The 16,520-nt window shown below is 33.7% G+C and overlaps 1 protein-coding gene across 7 annotated transcripts in view; it reads right to left on the bottom strand.

Annotated features, from left to right (window-relative positions):
- LOC131156615 (probable hexosyltransferase MUCI70) overlaps positions 1-441 on the bottom strand; it is a 30,197-nt gene extending 29,756 nt beyond the window's left edge. For 2 of the 7 annotated variants that reach the window (XM_058110436.1, XM_058110433.1), the window contains exon 1: positions 87-226. The gene's annotated coding sequence lies outside the window, so the exon portion shown is untranslated. Of the gene's footprint in view, positions 1-86 lie in introns of all 7 variants that reach the window. The other 5 variants (XM_058110429.1, XM_058110435.1, XM_058110430.1 and 2 more) reach the window with 5 other exon arrangements.
- Between the last annotated feature and the right edge of the window lie 16,079 nt (positions 442-16,520).

Raw genomic sequence — 16,520 nt, 5'->3', positions numbered from 1 at the left:
TACAATATATATTGTATAATTTACTCAAAAATATGTGCATTATGTTAAAAATTAACTACACTTTTTAATTACTATAAGAGGAGGACCTTCGCAGAGCCGGAGGAGGACCTTCGCAGAGCCGGAGGAGGACCGTCGCTGGAGAAGACGGCTGGAAAGCAGTGGCGCAAGGCCAGTTGCGCAAAGACGAACCGAGAGAGAGTGGGGGGCAGACGACCGCGGCCAGAGATTGACGACCGGAGGTGGCTTAGGTCAGCCTCTGGCTGTGAGAGTCGGAGGGAAAAGGAGGAGAGAAATAGATAATCCACTGGAAAAGATCGATCAGCTAGAGAAGACGGCCGGCTGGAGATGGCAGATCAAAGATGGGCACCAGGAGCGGGAGAGAGTGAGGAGAAATGTAATGAGAGCGGTTTTTCTTTCCCTCGGTAAGAGAAATCTCTGATTAAACTTTGAAATTTTCTTGGGAGAGAAGTTTTTTTTTTTTCACACTTGGTAAATTTGACTATACAAAATTACTTATCATCTTTTCCTTTTTATTATTTATGTATAATTCGATTAAAGATGCAGCTTTTATGAATAATCTTATAATGATTTGCTAGTATAGAAATATAGTTTCATTAAGAATATCACAAACTAATATTAATCTTGGAAAAAGGTTTCTTAATTGTAGAAACTATGGCATTCTTTATTTCATACATCAAATTATTTTCTCTTTTGGTTTATTAACACCCTACTCTCTCAAATTAATATTAAGTAATATTTGACTTCAATTTTCCCCTTTGATTTTGTTGAAATCCTACACCTCAAATTAATGTTTGGAACTTTAATGCTATATTAAGAAATGAGTAATGATATATTATTTTTATTTAGTCAGATACATCTAAAGTTTGATTTGTAGCCAAGCAATGCATGCCATTTCATATGGAATATGTCATGATGTGATCCTTCCTTCAAAAAAAGTAAAGATGCTTGAAAAGAAAAATAGTGATGAACTCAAGTGAAGATTATGGGCTTGCTTATGGAGATGTGTTGTTGTTTTTTGTGTAATGTTTTGATATTTTGGGAAAACCTATGCTTTTTTTTTTATTATTTTTTTTCTCAACAAAAAAAGGACCTAGGTTATGCAATGAAGATTATAATCTGTTAGTTTAATTCAATATTTAAACATTAAGGTGGGAGTCTTGTCTACCACATGGTCAAGGGTTCGAATCCGCTGCCTCTGAGATCATACTCAAGATATTAATCGAATGTTGGTGGTGGGGTCTATTCGAGTTTGGTGTCATACCATAGTGTCCAATGTGGTGCGATGGTGACTAGAATTCATGGGTCATAAACAAAAATTAAAAAAAAAAAAAAAAACATTTAGTGTTTAGTGAATTTTTTCCATATGATGAACATATTACTTAAAGTAATTGTAACGCCTCAAAACATTTAGCTGCTATAGTTGAATGTGACAATGTAATTGTAACGCCCCGACCCGCCACGTGGGGCCCGGAGGTGTTACTTTAATGACGTATGTGTTCTTGATACCATATTCATTATATAAATGCAGCGAAAATAAATGATACATCTTATAAAATACATTACTAAGAGTCCTAAACTACCTTTATACACAAAGGTCTCCAAATATCCATATTACATACCATAATACAATACAAAAACTCACTTAGTCCATGCAACCATTATACACATCAGGGGATTTCAAATATAATTTAAATACATTAGAGTTCTTATAGACACTCGCAAAAATTGAAACTAGCTATCACCCCCGCCCAAAGCTCACTAAGCTCGATCTCGAGATGGTCATGAAAAGATGATTTGTATATTGGGGTGAGACACTTGTCAGTAAGACAGATTAAGTTAATATCAGTGTGTGGCTAACATGAATTTTAATGTATACAAAATATCATCAGTTGTTAATTAACCACTGTTATAAAATCATTCTCAGACCATACTCACACACACACTCAATTATTTATAAACAAAAGTTCCTCGGGATAGAGGAGATTACATGTAACGACCTAATTTTTCATGTCATTTTATCTATTTATTTGTTTATATATATATATATATATATATATATTGTAAAGTTTCACTGCCCTGATACCCTGTAATATAATTTATAACATTATCACGGTCCAAGTGGGGATTGTGGAACCTGTATATCCTTGTTCTACCTATGCAGCGGAATACAAAAATGCATATAACCACATTATATACAATACCATATGTCAATACTTTCCCAAAATATACATACAAAATCTTACCCAAAATGCCCCACTTGATCACCTAGGGGCCACTCAAAAATGTCTCTCCCAAAATACTCACCCTACATACTGAGCGACACAAGATCCCCTTTATCTCTATGTCTGATCTGCTCGCGTACTTAGATCACCTAAAAAGTGTTAAATTACTGGGATGAGATAACTCTCAGTAAGACGAAATATGTTATTACCAGTGTGTGGCAGATGAGTTTGCGTAATGGTAATATCTTATTTAAAAGTACTGTATGTTGTAAACAACTGAGTCTGAGAAAACACATATAAATAAAACACAATATAATTCACACATATGTTGTTTAACATAAACTGTTTTCTTGAATATTCTATTCAAAATACTTTTAATATCTATAGGTATGACTGTGGTTTTTGTAAATCTAGCTATATAATAATATATGAGAAAACTTCCCTGGATGGATAACTGAAAGTCATGAATCAACCCCTCGTGATAAGGTTGTGCGACCCGTAGGCGGGACTTAATGCTGTTTGGCCGACCAGGATAAGTCAACTGAACTCCAATAGTCAGATCGGCCACCTCAACCCTAACTAATGAAGAGCCTGTCCACAACAAAGGCACGATCGACTACTAAAAATCCACATACTATCTGAGATATGTGGTTACACTTTGAACTAAAATAGCAACGGTACCGTGCTCTGAAAAACTGATCTAGTCCATCAGGGTCTGATACTCTTTATATTTATATAACTGATATTTCTATATTACTGTTTAACCATGATTCTATTTAACTGAAATAATCATAACCTTGTAATTAATTGATTTGAATAAACTGAAGTATTTGTATGTTATGGTTCTAAATCTGCATATCATGGTTTACTTATAGTAACCGGGAAAAAAATAAAAAATAAAAATAAAAATAATAAAAAAATAATAAAATAAATTTAATTAATTAAATTAACAAGTAAAATGAATAGTATGATAAGAAACAAATATATATATATATAAATATTAAAGCATGTATATATATATATATATATATATATATATATAAAGTATGAAAGCTTCTTCAAGAAGCTTTACTTTAATTAAGGTTTACTATTATATATATATATATATATATATATATAAACTAACACAAGCTTCTTTAAGAAGTTTTGAAAGTTAAAATCCAAATTGAATTGGATTTTTGGTGTGCGTGAGTGCACTCTCTCTCTCTCTCCTCTCTCTCTCTCTCTCCTACGACTCTCTCTCTCTTCGATTCCGGGCTAGTTTTACGCCGGATCGACAAACCAAAGCCACCACAACGCTCCTGGCGAAGTTCTCTACAAGTCTGCCGGAGCGGATCGTCAGGGAAACGAAGTTGGATTTCATCCCAAATCCAAGGTAAGGCTTTATATTCAATATTTGGATTTTTGATAGTTGAAGAAAGTGATATACGCGTAAAAATACTGAACTTTAATACTGGAATTTTTCAGTTCCAGGGTGTTGATTGGGAACGTTGGGAATCATCCCTAAATTGAGGTAAGACTTTTTAAGTCGAATTTGACTTAGTGGTAGTTATAGAAAATGTTGTACGTACGAAAATACTAAACTTTAATTCTGCGAATTTTTATTTTCAGGGTGTTGAGTTGAGAACCTTGTGAGTACGGGGAAGATTTTCTTAGGGGCTTTTCAGGAATTAGGTAAGGGGATAAACTAAGCTAGTTTTGTTTTGAAAAAATGCATGTATATATATGTAGCATCTGGTTTCAGGAAAAATAAATATATTTATATATATGATTTATATTTGGAAAATACTGTTTAAATAATGATATGTTGAATACGTAGAAAATTTGTTTAGTGTGGCATGAGTATAAAAATGTTGTGAAATACTGTTTTTTTTTTTTTTGGAATGGGGACGATATGGATTTCTATGATGGAAAACTGGCGTACGGGCCGAGATATTTTTATATGTATATGTGATTTGCCGGCGTATGGGCCGTGCTATGTGGATGAGATTTGCCGGCGTACAGGCCGTGCTATGTGGTTTGCCAGCGTACGGGCTGTGCTATGTGATTTGCCGGCGTACGGGCCGAACTATGATAAAATGTGTAATACCGGCGTACGGGCCGATGATTTTCATGATACACGTATATATGTGAAATGATATGATTGATATGAAAATAAATGATATGAGATATTTATGTATCACGGTTTTAGTATATGTATATGATATCAGAACTTGGTTGGCTTGGTCTAGGCTAGCACTTGCACGGTACTATTGCTGTTATCGCCCCTGGTGTACGGACCAGTCTGGGTAGACCCATCGGACCTATAGACTACTGTTTGACTTGGTAGTAGTCGGCCAACCATTGTCAGGTCCCGCCTTCGGGCCACACAACCCAGTCATGTGGGGGTAATACATGACAACAGCCAGCTAACCTACTAGGATTGTTTTTATGTTATTATTATTATGATATGAGATGAGAAATGTTTATGACAATGCAGTATGTTCTGCCATGTTTTGATATGCATATGTTTTCCCATATTTGATAAACAGTATTGAATATGTTATGTATGGTATATGTAAAACACAGAATACTCACGTTGTCACACACTGGTATTAGTTTATTTCCCTTACTGAGAGGTGTCTCACCCCTAAATCTTATACATTTTTCAGGAGCCCCTAATAGGAGAGCGGGAAAAGCCCCGCTGATCTAGATCAGTTGTTGCCCTCTTTGGAAGGGTAAGTTTTTGGTAGGGACAATTAGGTTTTGTGGGGATTGTCCCTAGATTTCATTTTTGAGATGTATATACTGTGAGATAGTAATTGTAGTGACTCTGGTATGTGTTATGCACATTATGATGAGATGCATATGATTTTATACTTTCTGCTGCGTAGGCTTCTGCTGTATGTTTTGTTATATCCCTGGTACCCACGGGCCCAGGTGGATTGTGACCTGCTGAGTATGTATGATGTGATGATAATTTATTTATATAAAAAAAAATGTGAAAAAGGAGCAGGTTGTTACATTACTAGAACTGAATTTCTTATTTTTGTATAAGTTTTAAAAATCATAAATTTGCATAAATCATAACTCTGGTTAATACTGCGTGCAACAACCTTAAAATTTCTCCATTTTTTTTTTTGTATCTATATAACCATACCTAAACAGCGGAAATGTAAGTCATACAACCACATATACTATACAATACCAAAATTCTGTACATACAAACTATAACCATAAAACATTTCCCTCCAATATCATATATCTCAAAAATACATTTTTTTGCAAAACTTACCCTACGACTAGGGCAACAAAGTATTCACTCTATCTGTGAGTCTGCTCTGCTCGCCTAACTGGCTCACTTAAAAAATAGTAAAGTAATAGGGTGAGACAACGCTCAGTAAGTGGAAATATGCTATTACTAGTGTGTGGCGACCGAGTCATAAAACTATAACATTAATATATAAAACTACATGATCTGGCAAATCTGTAAAACACATGCATAGTAGCTTAAAACATTTGTATCATTTGAACTTTCTATCATTCATACTGCTATATCATACTATATACGACAAAAGCTGTAAAACTGTATACATATAAATAATTGTGCTCTTTCCCTATGACTCTGTATGTCATGATTTGACCCCTCATGACAAGGTTGTGCGGCCCATAGGCGGGACTTAACCTAGTCGGCCCTCTAGGTAAGTCATCATACTCTACACTACCCCAGCCCGGCTAAACTGCATCCACTTCTAAGCTCGTGACTAGCTGCTACCTCGTCAAACTGGCCCCCTTAACCCAGCGTACCGGGGAGCTGCATCCTCTCCGAGCACAGTTTGACGGTACCCACACACTATCTAAGATATGTGGTTGCACTCTATCTATATTAGCAATGGTATCGTGCTCTATAAACTGTATCTGTTTGTAATCTTTCCACAGGAATGTGATACTATATAAATACATACATACATATATATATATATATATATATATATATATATATATACTGTTTTCATCATGTTTCCAAAATAACCATAACACCATAATTTTGTACTATAAATACCGTGATATCGGAATAACTGTAACATCTGGATGTTATAACTGTATAATCTGTCTTTATAAACTGTCTGTATAAACTATCTGTATAATCTAAGTGTTTTGACATTTAGGAAAACATAGCTTTCTATATACACTGTATATATTATTCTGAATAATTATCTGTATACTGTTATATATATATCTGTCTATGTAATCATCTGAATAAAACTGCATATATATACATACTTTGTCTGTATAAAATATGCAAATATCTAACTATATATTTGTATAATTTGAAATACTAAAAAAAAAAAAACTGCATAAAACTTCATATCAATATCATGTACTTAGGCCACACATACTTTAAAAATTCATATTTTGTATAATATCTGGCATACATACATACATATATTGTAACACCTCAACCCTGAGGGGCCTGGGATATTAACTTTTTACCATTGATTTACAGTGGAAGCAAAATAAACTCAATTTTTATTAAACCAGAGCGCTAATTATCCATATTACAATCATTTATTTCGAAAGAATAAAAATTACACAAACATAAATATTTGAAACCATACTAATATTTCTAATTAATCTTTATTTTTTCTAATCCCCCTCTCGCATGCTTGCTAAGCCTGATTTCCGACATGTCCTTTAGAGTTATCTGAAATAAAATATTATTGAGGTGAGACGACGCTCAGTAAGTAAATAAGATTATTATTAGTGTGTGGCCAAAATGAGCTTTTAAAGAATTTCGTAAAATAATATTTAATAATATAACTTCAAGACTGCTTTCAGAAAATTTAAAAATTTCTACATAAAACTTTTGTCATATTTTATAATCATATACTATAACTGTTAAATTAAACTTTTAACTTTAAAACTATAAAAATATTTAATGATAAACATACATATACTTTTCCTTATACGTTTTTCTTAGATAGTCATTTAAGCACCAGAATGATCATTTTCACGTAAACTTACACTTTTCCTTCAAATCATCAGTAACTTTATACATGTAATTAAATATGTATAAACATATATTATAAAAACTACCCTTAGGTCTGTTTGCCGTAAGTCATGTTTACCCCCATGACTGGGTTGTGCGGTCCGAAGACTGGACTTAGCTGGCTGGCCGACCAAATTAAATCAACGTACGTAAACTTTAAGTGAGATTTTCCTTATTAAGTCCTGGTCCAGAACCAGGTGTGCACTCAGGAGAAATTCACTAACATAAATAACCACTCTGTAAATAGTGTGGGTGCACTTTGATCCGTATAAACTTTAAGTTGCGGTACCGAGCATCTGTAACTTTAAACTTTCGTTGCCATAAGGGGTTTTAAAATCATCTTATTATAATTTATGCAATTTAAAATAATATCGTGAAAATCTCATCTTTACTCATATTTTCATAAAAATGTAACGTAAAAATAAACTCATGCCACACAATTTTTGTGTTAAAAATATATATAATTTTATTTTTGAATAGAAATAAATGCTGAAAATTTATCCGAGGGGATTAGAACATTTCTTAACCCAAAAATAGATGCAAGTATATTAAAAATAGAACTGGTATAATTAAATACACGTAAAAATAAACTTATGGAAATTTTGTGAAACTAATTAACATAATTGAAATTTACTTATAAAATAAACTTGGGTATGAATTTTAAATAAAAAAAAAACTAACATAATCAAAATTTACTTACCTTATTCCTTACGAATACTGTAACTATCTCTAAGAAATGAGATCGGAAAGAGTGGGTGATTGAGAATTTATTCAAAAATTCTCTCTCCACCACAAATTCTTTCACTCACTAATCCTTCTCTTCCTTGAAAAATTGTTGTGAAAAATGAAGGTTGAGAGCTCCCTATTTATAGGAAAATTTTGGCGAAGAAATGAAATTTATAAAAGTGTGGGGAGATTGGTGAAATCATAATTTTTTTAAAATTAAAGAATGGGCAAGGAATGGGCAAGGTATGGGTTGAGTATGGGATGGGGATGGAGGCCATGTGGGAGTGCTTGCCACTATTCCCATTAAATAAATTTTTAATTAATCACTTACCTAATTAATTAGTCAATTAGTTAATTAATTATTTTATTATGTTATTATTTTTCTTAATCATTATTATCATTGTTTTTACTTTTAAACTATTTTTAGTATTTATTTATTTTTGAAAAAAAATTAAATTTAAATTTTGAAAACTCATGTGGGCCCGACATGGTCTTATGAGCTCCACACAACTTCGAAACTCGAATGAATCCTACGTAATTCGAATAACTCTTATACGATTTTATACATCCTACATAACTTTGAGACTCGTGTAAACCTCCATACAGCTTCGGGACTCATGTGGGCCCCACACAGTCTAGTGGGCACCGCATAGGATACCTATATTATTATTATTTTATCATATATTTTTACAAATTATATCAGTCAAAACATTATTTTATGCATTTATTTACGTATATAAATAGTGTCTTGTGGCTCCGGGACTTATGTGGACCTCACATAGTCTTGTGGGCCCCACATATGATACCTATATTATTATCATCTTAGTATGTATTTTTACAAATTATGTCTGTCAAAACACTATTTTATGTATATATACTTATTTACGTGTACAAATAGTGTCTATCCTGTTTATCTTATGAAATTCCATTTTGACCAGGCCGACCTCCAGGGAGCGACTGAGCCACAATGGTCTCTGAGCACTCGTTAAGACAAGGTCTTTCTTAGGCATCAAACATGGAATCAAAGATCCTACAGAAAAACACTTCTGTATTAATATTAACTTAATGACCATTTTTATTATTTTATTATTATTGTACTTTAATTATATATATTTTTGGGTCATCACATATATATATATATATAATTTCTAATAACGTAAGTAAATTTCCTAGCATAGCATATTTCTCTTAGCTTAAATCTGAAAAGCTTCTCACTGAACTCTAGTCCTACACTCGCAGGATTCTCCACTCAATACCCTGAAAACAATATCCCCCATAATAAAACATCAGTATTTTCTTACCCACAACATTTCTTATAACTACGAGGAAGGCATAATATGAATAAAATGTCTTACCCTCGATTTGGGATGAATTCCAAACCAACTTCTCCCACGATCAGTTTCGGCAGACTTACAGAGAACTTTATCAGAAGCGTCGTGGTGGCCTTAGATCTTCAATTTGGTCAGAAATGGGGCCAGGATCGAAGAGAGAAGGAGGGAGAAGCATTTTAGAGAGAGAGAGAGAGAGTTTGCGTTGAATTTTTATTAAAAAAAATTCAGGTTTCAACTATTTATAAGGCCGAATTCATCGACGAGACACGTCATTTCGTCGATGAGTCCTTAAGTAATTTCGTCGACGAACCCTACCTCCTCGTCGACGAAATTCAAACTGTTCAAAAACCCTTCTCGGTATCTTCTTGTCGACGAGGAGTGGCTTTGTCGACGAGACCCTGTGTAAAAAAATTTTTGGGTTATTATATTCAAAATGCAACGTCGTCGATGAACGCTTTGCGTTCGTCGATGAAGCCTACTGCCTCCTTCTGTTTCTATTTCCATTTCCCTCCCTCTTTATTATTTCAATACCATTATTCTTCGGGTCGTTACACTGCGCCTCGTGTTTTCTGTATAAACTGCATATTTATGGTACTAAGAAAACTAAATATTTTAACTCTGTAAAACTACATAAATCTCGATAACATGAAAGCTATATAAATTATGTATTGTACTAATAATTTCTCATGTCACACAATTAATCAAATAAAACACATATACTAAAATTTGTAAAACTATATAATTTTCTAACTCTGAAAACACCCATAATCAAATATCATATTTTATTGGTAAGTATTTCTAAATCAGCTGGCAGAGCATATTTCCCTTACCTGGCAAACTAAGCTCGTCTGCTAATTCTAATTGACACTCACGGTGTTCATAATCCTAAAATCCTGAAATTATACACATATATATTTCCCCATCAATCAACTGAAAATCCAAAATAATTTTCATACTTATATTTCCTGAATTATAAATTGTTCATCATCTTACCTGAGTTCCTGGAAACACCCTCTAGGTTCCCTACCCTGCTTGCAGGGATCCCGAAATTATACACACGACGCTCACTCGAACCCCGAATTCAATAACCATAGTTTAATAAATTTAATCTCAAATAAAATACTACAACAAATCTAATCCGATAAGAATGTCGGTGGCGGAGATAGGAACCCAACGGTATCTTCCGATCTCCGATCGACCGAATATTGGATAAGAAAATGAGTACAGAGGGAAGGAGAAACGAAGGAGTGAGATGAAAGCATAAGATATGCTGAGAGACAGAAAGGTGTGAATTGAATACCAAATTCAATTTGGAATTGTGAAGCTTCTTCCAAAAGCTTTAACCAATCTAATATATATATATATATATATATATATATATATATATTATAATAATATATTTTATTATTTTATTATATTAATATATTATATAATTTAATTAAGAATTATTATTAATTAGTTAATTATTTTATTTAATTAAATTTTTTTTACATTCCCAAGCATATCATTTTATGGGGCATGACATTTTATGCTCATACATATAGCTTCACTCAGTTCTAATACGTCATGCAACCTAGTATGGTTAGAACTAATATTTATCAGGACACTCGCCTTTCTTAATAAGCACTCAGGCGGAGAGTTTACTTTGCCATAAACATTCATGCATTTTAATTCACATACAAGTACTCACACCTTTATAGTTGAAAAAAATGCATTTGCTTCCTCAGTATAAACCAGTTCAATAAATAATAATACCATTTACGTAAATTAGCATATATGTGTAAAAGACACGCCCTGTGTAAGAACCCGACCTGAGTAACATGGACTAAATAGGTAAGAAAAGGGTAAAAAGGTAAATTTAGCAGGCTTCGTCGACGAAGCCATTGTTCTCGTCAACGAAGGCCCTTATACTCTTCGTCGCCAAAATTTAGACTCTCATCGACGAAGAAATACCGAACAAGTTGTAAAATATCATAATAGGGTTCATCGCCGAAGGAGCCGGTTCATCAATGAAATGTGTGGATGATTTGTCGATGAATGCGCCGTTTCATAAATGAGGTTGGCCAGGTCAAAGGGGTTATAAATATCCTCCTTCATTGCTTAGTTGCTAAGAAAGCTAAAACTCTCTCTCTCTCTTTCTAGAACCAGCGGAATCTCTCATTCTCTCTTCGATTCTTCATTGTTCGTCACTTAATTGAATAATTCGACGTTACCACGTGGATAAAGGGAGGAATCTTTACGTTTTTAGCAGATCAGAAATTCGTTTCGAGGATTTTCGGGTTTTGACCCAAACCGAGGTAAGGGTCTGATTTCAGTTTCCTGTCGATATATATGTAGCAATAAGAATTATAGTAAAGTATAGTTCTTGGATGCTTAGCTTTTGGGAACTCGGTTCGTAGTTTTGGAGCCGTGGAGTTCATATTTTGGTATTCGGGAAAATATAAGGGGATTCTATTTATATTAGTTATTTTTGAAATCGGAATCGGTAAACATGTAGTTTACAATTGTATGTATGTTTTGGTTACTTATTTGGGAAAATTTATCAAGTAAAAATGTGATATTTTTGGGTTACAGTTTTTGAGAAATTTTGGGATTTCGAGTATCATCTCTATTTCGGTTGGAAAATTATATGTTGTATAAAATGGTAGTAATGAGATGACCGTACTTGTATTTGTATTAAACTGTATTTCTTGAATTGAAAACGATATGATTGTTGTATACTCAAATAAGTGTGGAATGAACTGTTATATGTAAAATGTTTCAGGTTTAGTAAAACAGCTAGGGGCGGCTAATTACCGTACACTGATAGGTATAGGAACATGAGTTCCAAAATTGTTCTAGGTTTTGTAAAATTTTGCCACGTCTCGGCTAATTAACGTAGGCAAACTGTAACGCCCCGAACCCTTAAACCTCAATCTGGTGCGTTATACCTGATAAAACCCTAATAATCCATAAATCAATATACATGCAGCGAAAAACATAAACATAATCTCCATATAACATAATACCAGAGTTTACTAATCCTAACTATAATCCATAGTAATCATCCATCACCTGCATTTCCATAAATCTACATAACTCCCAAAACATTTCAGTATTTTCATAATCATTCCTTACTCAATAACCTTAAAACATAAAGACATGAAACATAAATATTTACATCCCAAAATTAACATAGAAATATACCCTTTTATTTTTTTATTTCTCAATAATGCTATAAAAACCTCGAGCTCTCAAAACTCGATCTCGAGGAAATTCTGAAAAAGATAAATTCATATTCGGGTGAGACACATCTCAGTAAGGGAATAAATAATATATTAAAACAGCATGTAGCTAACATAAGGTAAGTAGATATCATTTTAAAAACATTTGCAAATTATTAACATAATACTGAAATCATTCTTTGAACCTAATCAATTACATACAAAGATTTAACCCACGAGATTACCCAAGAATAGGGGTGATTACCCCCCATACAAGTAGTACCCCTCTACTCTGATATTTAGGTAACCCTAAGGTCATTACTAAAGCATACCAGGGCACTCACCTTACTCAGTAAGCCCTCAAGTGTTAGATTGATCTTGTACTCACACCGTTCAACAATAACTTACCGACAAAGGCCCTAAGGATAGGGAAATCTACCCGCCCATACAAGTAGGTTCCTTTTGCCATAGTGCGTTATGTGGCTACTGCCACATCTGAAGCTACTAGTACACTCGCCTTTCTCAGCAAGCCCTCAGGCAAAGAGTACGCCCCGCCCAATCATATCATGTTCTATGTACATAGGTACTTCTAATATCATAATACTTTATTCCTTTCCGTCATTATTCAATCACACACATATGTTCATGTTCATAGCTTAAGCATTGCATTTCATTCCACTTTAAGTGGCTCTTTCTCATTTTACATTATTCATATTTCACATTTCATTTCCATTTCATTCATTTCTATTTTCATTTCATTTCATTTCATACCCAACATCTTTCAGCAGTTTTACCCAATATTTTTTAGCTGTCATACATTTACCCAATATCTTTCAGCTGTTTTACCCAATATTTTTCAGCTGTCATACATTTATCCAGCATCTTTCAACTATTTTACCCAGCATCTTTCAGCTGTCATACATTTATCTAGCATCTTTCAACTATTTTACCCAACATCTTTCAGCTGTTTACATGGTTGACACACACAAACAACATAGTTCATATCATATTTTATTTTCAATGCATTACTTACTTAACCTACATCTCATACCTTTAACATATATTTGCACAGAATCTCATGTCACACAATTTAACAGTAAAATTCATACATATTCCTATAAAATAGGTCAACGCACATTTAACATTTAATTATTGAAAATATAATTTCCATTTTTTACATAATTATCCAAAAAATTCCTTCCACTTTCTTCAGTTCATTTCCACAAATACATAACTAAATAAGTGGTCTTAAGTTCAAAAATCATAATTTTACATAGTTGGCATTTTAATAATTCACACCAAAACATACATATAATATAACATAAATTATTACTTTTAATTTCATAAAATCTGATTTAATATATAATTTCTACTTACCTGGTTTCTTAAACTACGCCACCAGGGATCCCGAAAAATACCTGCAGCGCTCACCCAGACCCTGAATCAAAAATCCTAGTTCTATGTAATTAATCCTAAATAAAATATTTTTTTAAACCCATAAATTCTAAATAAATAGATATACCCTTAAATATAGTCAAATTATCAAATTTCTCAAATCTCACTCTCGCTTTGGAGTAGGGCCTAAAAAATCCCAATTGAAAAATTACCTATGCTAAAATGACGACGATCACGACTAAGACCCCATGGTGGTGTCTGATTGTCGATTTAATAACAAATTTAATAAGAAATTGAGAAATTAGGGAAAAACTGTCTTACCTTAGGAATGGTGCCTACGCCGCTCCCACAATAAATTTGCTCCAGTAGAAATGTTGGTGGCGGAGTTAGGAATCCAACGACACCTTCCATTTCCCGATCGGTCGAATATCCGTCGAAAAATGAAGGGAGAGAGAGAGGTAGAGACGGAGAGGTGCGGGGACGTGAAAGAATTACAGAGAGAGAGAGAGAGATTGACGCTGAAGAAGAAGAAGAAGATGATGATGGAATTGGATTTCACATTGAAATCCAATCTATCTTATTACATTTAATATATATTATTTTAATATTCTATATATATATATATTTACTTTAACTTATATTATATAATAACCTTATATATATATTTATATATCTTTATTTCATTTTTTTAACTATTCCTTTTTATTTATTTATTAAATTAATTAATTCAATAATGTTTAATTAATTAATAATTAGTCTTAATTTTTTCCATATTATTTCTTTGTATTTGTTTATTTAATACATTAATTTAATAATGTTTAACTAATTAATTGATTAATAATTTTAATTTATTAATTAATTTTTTTTTCTCGGGTTATTACACAAACGCCATGTCTCGACTAAATACTGTGGGCGAGAGTGTCCGACTCTATATTCAAGGGTGTGAAATATCGCTTGTTTGTTCTGTATAGTCACCGGTGGGTGTGAGTGGACACTGTATTAGCATGATATCACTGTGAGGCTTTGGTTATTGCATGGTATTAGGTGCTTGAGTGCGATGAGGAAGGGTGTGAGATTTAAATGGACCGATGAGTGCGAGTAGAGTTTCTAGGAGTTGAAACACTGACTGATCACTGCTCCAGTTTTAACTATCCCATCTAGGGACGGTGGTTTTGTGATTTACAATGATGTATTGCTGAAGGGGTTGGGATGTGTGCTGATGCAATAAGGGGAAGTAATTTCTTATGCTTCTCAGCAACTCAAGGAGTACGAGAAAAATTACCCCACGCACGATATGGAGTTGGTAGCGGTATGCATTGAAGATCTAGAGACACTATTTGTACGACGAATAGTGCGAGATCTTCATACACCAAAAGAGTCTCCGATACTTTTTCACATAGAAGGAGTTGAACATGAGGCAAAAGAGGTGGCTGAAACTGATTAAGGACTACGATTGCACCATTAGCTATCATCCGAGGAAAGCTAATGTGGTAGCTGATGCGTTGATTTGGAAGTCAGAGCACGCGTTAGTATCTGCAATGGTAGGTCAGCATCATATCATACGGGATCTGGAGAGTCTTGGCATGGAGTTGGTGGATGGTAATCATCAGGCTTTCATTGCTAACTTGGTGATCCAGCCGATGTTATTTGTGTTATTTGAGAGGATTAAAGTCGCGCAAGCTAATGATGCGGAGTTAGTCGAGGTTATGGAGAAAGTGTAGCAACAGTTGACTGCAGATTTTAACATATTTGAGGGAGGTGTGCTGAGGTTTGGGACCAGGTTGTATGTGTAATGACCCAAAGTATAATGGTATTTAAATAATAACTAAGATAGGAAAAAATGGGAATAGAAAAAAGGGCATAGCAGACTTCGTTCGTCGACGACGCGGCAATTGGGCTCGTCAACGAGAAAATACCAAGGAGAATTTTGGCAATTATGAATTTCGTCGACGAAAGGTGAACGTTCTTCAACAAAACTCTTTAGGGACTCATCGACGAAGTGACATGTCTCGTCGACAAATCCAGCTCTATAAATAGCCTAAAACTCGGATTTAAACGCAAAGAAATCAGGAAATTCACTCTCTTTCTCCTCCCTTCGGTTTCTCCTCCTTCTCTTTAAGTTTCTAGGTTGGATTTATGCTAGTTCGACGATTAGAAGTCACCACGACACTCCTAGGGAAGTTCTATGCATATCTGCCAAAGTGGATCGTCGGTGGGGCTAGTTCAAAATTCATCCCTAATTCGAGATAAGGCTAAATATTCAGAATTTGGTCTTTTCATAGTTATAGGAAATGATATTCACGTGAAAATACTGAAATTTAGTTCTAGGAGTTGTTGAATTTAGGGTGTTGAACGGGGAACCTTGCGGGTGCAAGACGAGTGAAATTAGGGGGTTTCTTTTTAGTACCAGGTAAAGGAATAAACTAAAGCATTTATTTTTCCACGCAAATTAATATTATTTATCAGCAAATTAATTTTCATAAAAGCATGTGTTATATTTGAATATTATTGAGAAAATGCATATTTGGGGAAAATACTATTGCTATACAGGAAATGTAATTTTAGAATGAAATGTATGATTTTACTCAGTATT

This window comes from Malania oleifera, chromosome 5 (genome assembly GCF_029873635.1).
Source record: "Malania oleifera isolate guangnan ecotype guangnan chromosome 5, ASM2987363v1, whole genome shotgun sequence".
Lineage (NCBI taxonomy): Eukaryota > Viridiplantae > Streptophyta > Magnoliopsida > Santalales > Ximeniaceae > Malania > Malania oleifera.
This window is presented reverse-complemented; position numbering and strand designations above follow the sequence as displayed.